This window comes from Coregonus clupeaformis, unplaced genomic scaffold, assembly GCF_020615455.1.
Source record: "Coregonus clupeaformis isolate EN_2021a unplaced genomic scaffold, ASM2061545v1 scaf0501, whole genome shotgun sequence".
NCBI lineage: Eukaryota > Metazoa > Chordata > Actinopteri > Salmoniformes > Salmonidae > Coregonus > Coregonus clupeaformis.
The window spans coordinates 214,639-221,239 of NW_025533956.1; the positions used below are offsets into that span (position 1 = coordinate 214,639).

Here is a 6,601-nt window from a genome sequence, read left to right on the forward strand (position 1 = left end):
CACACACTTCTCACTAAGTCTGTACTGTAACACAGAAGGCTACTAGTCTAATAACATAGCTAGCTTACTTCTAATGCACAAAACACACAGAGAATCTCACTGCCGATAGGTACTTATCACAGTGGGAGGCCGTTCCTTCTCTTGCTAGAACAAAAGCGGTACCTGCTGCGTGCCAACTCGGTAGCGACGAACCTACCGATTCTACTTGTAGAATCACAATGCTCGTTAGTGGCCAACAACTTGACTTTGAGACAATCAGAAAACACGAACCCACAACTGGGGGAGCCAACAAAAAAGGAAAAAAGTAGGGCATTTTCTCCGTACATCCACGGATGAGCCAGTCACACTTCATTTGCAATGTAGGCTATGGGATGGTAGCTAGCTACGTGCACAGATACTGTGCACACAACACTAAATACTTCCTCCAACCACTGTATCTAGTATTGACATTATAATTATGTCACAATGGATTAGCTAGTTTACATGAAACAGCTGCCTATGTTAACTGCTGCGTTAGTGCAGTGTCCTTAGCTAGCTAGCTAGCTAGCTAGCTATGTTGTGCTAGCTAGAGAATATGCTAACGTTAGCTAGCTAGCTAAACTTTTGGCTATGGGCTGGCACTGGCAGTATGGGATTATGGAGCGTGAATTACATTTGTCTTGCTGTAGTTATCTAGCTGTGGCCATCTGGCTAGAATCAACAAGGGCTTTCTACAAAATAGCAACATTAGCACAGATAGCTTTGAATTTAGACCATAAGCACTGCGCACAGATATGCATTGCCAAACAATGCTAATGCCACCTTCTGGTTTGGAGTATTTTAACAAGGCTGAGTGGCTGACGACTTCCAAGGTCTTTGCTGTGTGTACACAAAAGAGATTGACTGCTGACATTCTGTTCAGAGGTGATAAGTACTGTCGACATACCACATTTATGGATGTCCTCAATATAACTAAAGCCTAAAAAGGCGGAAATTGACATTTTTGCCATTACAGTGAACAGGTTCCCATGCAAGAATAAAACCATGGAATCTAGCCACCACATCACAGTAGACAAATATGTATGGGTACATCCCAAATGGCACTATTCCCTATATAGTTCACTACTTTGGATAGACCATAGGGCTTTGGTCAAAAGTAGTGCACTACATAGGAAACAGGGTGCCATTTGGGACACAAACTGTCATTCGAAACAGAATATTATTGCCAGCCAGGATACACATCCACAGACCTCAAGCCATTTCCAGACTTGGATCAAAGCAGCAGAAGCAAATTCACAGTCTACAGACCTGTTCCAGTCAGACTTCTAGTGACTAGATGAGGGTATAGTGATGAACTGTTTGACAGTTATTGCCTTTAAGGAGGTCGTGATACAGAGACAGTGTAGGAGTTCAGTACTCAGCCACACTGATAATAATCCTGTTAGACAGCAGCCCACACACACCAAAGAGAGAGAGTAAACACTGAGTTTAAAGAAGGTTATACTGTAACTAGACAATCAGCTCTCATGACTGTACTTGTTGTTAACTTACCATTAGGTGACCTCTGTTACAGACACACAGTCCTACGATTAGCTGTGTGTACTAGGTGTGGATGGGTTGAAGAGTTGAGGCAGTACAGGAGGAGGACGGGGGACGGGGGGACGGGGGACTGATTACTGGCAGGAAGGGAACGCTCAAGAGGCCTCGTTTTTGTTTGAGAGAGAGACAGAGAGGGTAAACCCAGGCAATGGGTCATGATCCTGAACTTTTCATCCCCAGTCACATCCAATTACAGATGACAGAGGAGAGAAGACAGGCTCTAATAGGTGGATGCAGAGGCAGAACAATGGCTGCAACTGTCTCCCTGTGTGAGAGAGAGAAAGCAGGGAGAGAGACTGCAGTAGAATGGCGTGTTAGTGGGCCATGGAGGCGTGATGGTGGGAGTATGAGGTTGGCATGCGCTGGGCTCTGTGGATGCTATACATGGCATATGTGAAGAGAGGGAGAGGAGGGGTGCAACTGCTGGGGGTGGACAAGCAGAGACAGGGATTGGTGAAACCAGTGGGTATTGACGGAAGGAAGAGCTATGGGAGTCAGTGGTTCTTCAAAGGCATATCAAGGAGTGTGTGTGTGTGTGTGTGTGTGTGTGTGTGTGTGTGTGTGTGTGTGTGTGTGTGTGTGTACATGCGGGCGTATGTACGCATGGAACATCAGCACAGCAGAGATAAAGGACATGGGAGTCACTGACACAACATGGAGGGGGTGTTCTAGAATGTCGCAGTCAGATCAAAGGAGATTGAGATGCAGTGGGTGGAGGCCTTCTCCCTCCTTCTCCCACAGTGTCTCCATCATTTCTCCTATACCTCTCTATCGAACTCCTTAGAGGCAGTCTGTGCAGGAAGTAACATCTTTGAGTGATTTGCCAGTCAAATCAGGTGAGGGGGGAGAGAGAGAGAGCGAGAGAGAGAGAGATGCTGTGTGTTTGCCAGTACTTTGTATTGAGTGTGGAGAAACACTGTAGTCATTACAGCAGCAGAATAAACTGGGCCACCAGCACACACACAGAGAATAAACCACACACACATTTAGCTAGATATACCTAGCTCAAGTCCTTCAGACTAGCTAACAAACCCCATCAACTAGAGCAGCTAAGGCTAACTCACAGCTACAAAAGCTAACTAGCTCCATCCACGCTGCCAGAGCAGCTTTGGCTAACTCTATTTATCTTGAACAGCAACTCAACTCAGACAGCTGTGGCTAACCCAAACTCACTTGTGCATACTGTAACTACAATACTGTCTCACGTGTACCTGTTAAAACTACAACTCTGTCGCACCTCAACCCAGTGTCAACAAAAATAGTGACTAAAACATTTGTCAAACACCTATTTTTCAGAGGCAATTGACGAGACTATAACTAAACTATAGCATTTCAGTTATCTTTGTGACTAAAATCTGACTACTAAATGGACTGGACAAAAGTTTTTAGGTGAGATTGAGAGCTTTTCAGTTATAAGAACAATGAATATTAGCAGTACAGATGCACAGCGCAGTTCTGTTCAGCAGTGGGAAGGATGCGTTACACCCGGAACAGACAGCCTACATTAGCTGGTGCGCTGCGGAGGAGCAAGCGATGAGTGGCTCCGGCTCCACCTCCAATTATAAACATTGCGCAGGCGATTCTCTTGCTAAACAGTCACCACCAGCCTTCTAGTTAGCTACCCTTTGCCTGGTTAAGAAACAAGCTTATTTACGAAATTAAAAACAATAGCAGCATTGAGTTTAATAGTAAAACAACAGTCTAGCTATGTTTTCTCCCCCTCTAGTATAGAAAAGTAGGCTGTCTTTGAACGTGTGGTCTCGCTCAATCCTCCCACTTTCCCCACTGCATTTTATAGCCAGGTTCTGTAGCCAACGTAGACAAGTTTCCCTCTTCTCCTCAGAGAAAACGGCTTGACCATTTAAAAGATATTACCCATATACCAGCACTACCTTGTTTTCTTTCTATCGTGCATTGGCGGGCCGTATTTTACAGTCATAAAACATATTGCGGGCTGTTCTAAAACTAGACTACTTACGGACCGAACCATTAACCATTTGTTAAGGCTACACCAACTACACCAGCTATAGCTAACAACCTGGGGCGCATTCAGCAAGACGTAACGTTTTGGAAAATTCTGATAGAAATATGCTACTGTATGTAGAACAAACATGCCTCTCTGACATGTTGAATAAGGAATAACGTCAGCTCTATTCTTGGACATTTCTATCTGCAACGTTCAATAATGTTTTGGAACTGAACGTAGCCCTGGTAACATTACAAGACTAAACTAAATAACATAAAAAGAGTGCAAAAATGAACACTGCCTACACCTGTTAAAACTACAACATTGTACCTGCTTTAACCACCCACTACACACCTCACACTATCTCACCTCAAATACAGTATGTCTTCGCTGATTAAGATAAAGAACCACACGTGTGATCAGACCATGGCTTAAATGAAGGTTACTACAAGCTTCACTCCGTTGAGCTGCGTGCGTGCATGCGTGTACGTGGGTGGAGTGGGATTTTTGGAGCAGCGGACACCTTTTGGTATGATATCCTCGCCGCTCAACGGAGTGAAGCTTGTAGTAACCTTCATTTAAGCCATGGTCTGATCACACGTGTGGTTCTTTATCTTAATCAGCTAAGACAAACTGTATTTGAGGTGAGATAGTGTGAGGTGTGCAGTGGGTGGTTAAAGCAGGTACAATGTTGTTTGTAAAAAAAATAATAATAATTTGGTGAAAGCAAGGAAGAGTCGCCTTCCCTTGCTAGTAGTAGCTAGTTGGCAGCCTGGCTAGCTGGCTTTAGCCTGGCTAAAAACGTAGCACTTTTTAGCTTCCCACATCTCTATGAAAAACATAATTGCAACACTCCGAATCTCGCTTCTGCGTAGAGATTGTAGTAAGCCACTCAATGGGCAAACTTGGCCAAACTGTGGACCAACGGTCAGTCATACAATGTACATAGGCTAGTTATCATACAGGATTCACACAGAGGTCATAGGTTACATAACAAATAAATAGGCTGAATTTCCAATACAAACAAAACAGCATGATGTTTAATGCCAGGAAAACCACTGGGGATCTGAAAGCTGAAAGAACATGTACAGAATTCCCATTGTTCTGATGATTGACTATTTATCCAGCATCAGCATTTATATTCGGATGTGTAAATCCAATATTTGAATAATATTAAAAGTTTATGAATGTAATATTTACAGAGCTCTGTGATCCAGCTAGCTTACAGTCACTCCTGGATGACGTCCCTGAATAGTGTCACTATGGCAGGCTGGCAGGCTGTCTCTCCCTCCCTCTGAGACAAATCCTGCCTGGATCTCTCTGTTAATCCGTCTGTTCTGGTAAACACAGGCCTCGCTGACTGGCTAACACAAACACACAGACACACAAACACACACACACATACACATACACTGGTAGAGCCTTTATGGCTCACACACTCACAAACAACATTTTGTGTACACATCCATGGAGTCATTGGTATGCAATGCACACACACAGGCATATAAACAACACACACATAATTGTGTGATAAGCACACACACACACGCACACACACGCACACACACGCACTAACCTGCAGGGTCCATGACCTCCTCGATGACCGGTGGCAGGCGCAGTCCATCCATGGTTGCCCTGGCGACTCAGTGTGGGGGATTAGGGGGGAGGTGTGTGTGGGTCCGGATGCTCTCTTGTACTGCAGAGGTTGAGTGATGGATGAGTAGAGGGGGACCAGGGCAGAGAGAGACAGCGGGGAGGATGACGCAGACAAAGCCTAGGAAGGCTCCTCACGCTCCGGGTAGAGCCAGCCGCAGCAGCCCCTCCATCCTAGAGGTGAGAGAGACGCACGGACACTGGAGAACAAAGATGAAAACTGAGCGAGGGACCGCAGACTGAGATGCATGCAACAGAGAGACAAACGCTACAGCTCTCTCTCTCTCTCTCTCAACCTTCTTTTGTTTTGATACTGCACTCCTTTCTTCTTTTTACTTGTGCTGTTATTTTATAACCCCCTCCTGTCCTTGTCTCTCTCTCTCTCTCTCTCCCACTGACCAATTATTTATCTCATTTGCACGGTTGGTCCCTCTCCTGGCTTCTCTCCCGTCTCGGTTTGGGTATCAAGCACGTTTGATGCCCATGCTTTTGCATCCCATCTCTCGCTCTACCTCTCCCTCTCTCTTTCCCTCTATCTACTCTTTCTGCTTCTTTAACCACACAGATCAAATCAAAGGCATTCCTCTCACCATCTAGCACACGTACCTGTAAGGGCAAATATCAGGTAAATATAGAGACACACACACACACACACAGTATTTACCTTTAATGAGAGTCAGACCTTGGAGCTCTGGACACTGACAACCTATTCTCCTGCAGCTTGTGATTCATTTCCCGTCTGTCGTTCACTCCTCCCTCCATCTCTCTCTTTCTCTCTCTCTGACACACACACACACACACTCGCTCTCTCTCCCTCCGATTCTCCTTTCTTGCTGTGTAAACTATGCAGACCTCATTAGTAAATTACTACATTCGGCTGTCCGATTAATTCCTCTCTTTCTATCCTCCCTCTATCGCTCTCTCCTTACAGATTAAAACGGTTTAACCCTGCCCTTACCTGCTGTTGGTCCGTCGGCTGTGATCAATGAACACAGCTAGTTTATCATCCAGCCATCGAACCTGATTGAGAGACCACAGATTGCATGTCATGAATACACAATTAACTTATGACGAGATTGATTTAACCCTTCGCTGCACTGAGGAAAGGTACTGGGGTAGTGACGGATGAGGGAGGACTCTTGTGGGTTCTCACAGCTGCAGTGTACCTTCAGAGGAACATGAAACACTACAGGGGAAGATATGTACAGGTTTATGGTATGTGTCCTTCTGCAAGCAGCATTTTGTAATATCTACAATGCCTTTGAAAGCTTTGTGTTGCAAGAACCTTTAACATTCATGACTATCAGAATGGCATCAAATGGAACTGAAGTAGGCTACTTGTCAGTGCTGATTATTCTCAAACTATTCATTACGAATTTTGATCAGTCATGGGAATAAAATTGC

General features: G+C 44.8%; 1 long non-coding RNA gene across 2 annotated transcripts in view; it reads right to left on the reverse strand.

Moving 5' to 3' along the window:
- The window catches only part of LOC121543596, a 35,435-nt gene extending 29,132 nt beyond the window's left edge, over window positions 1-6,303 (reverse strand). The window contains exons 1-2 of one of the 2 annotated variants that reach the window (XR_005996028.1): window positions 6,156-6,303; window positions 5,121-5,397 (exon numbers count right to left, since the gene is read on the reverse strand). This is a non-coding gene — a long non-coding RNA (uncharacterized LOC121543596). Of the gene's footprint in view, window positions 1-5,120; window positions 5,398-5,861; window positions 6,018-6,155 lie in introns of those variants that run through there. The other variant, XR_005996029.2, reaches the window with a different exon arrangement.
- Window positions 6,304-6,601: the final 298 nt, after the last annotated feature.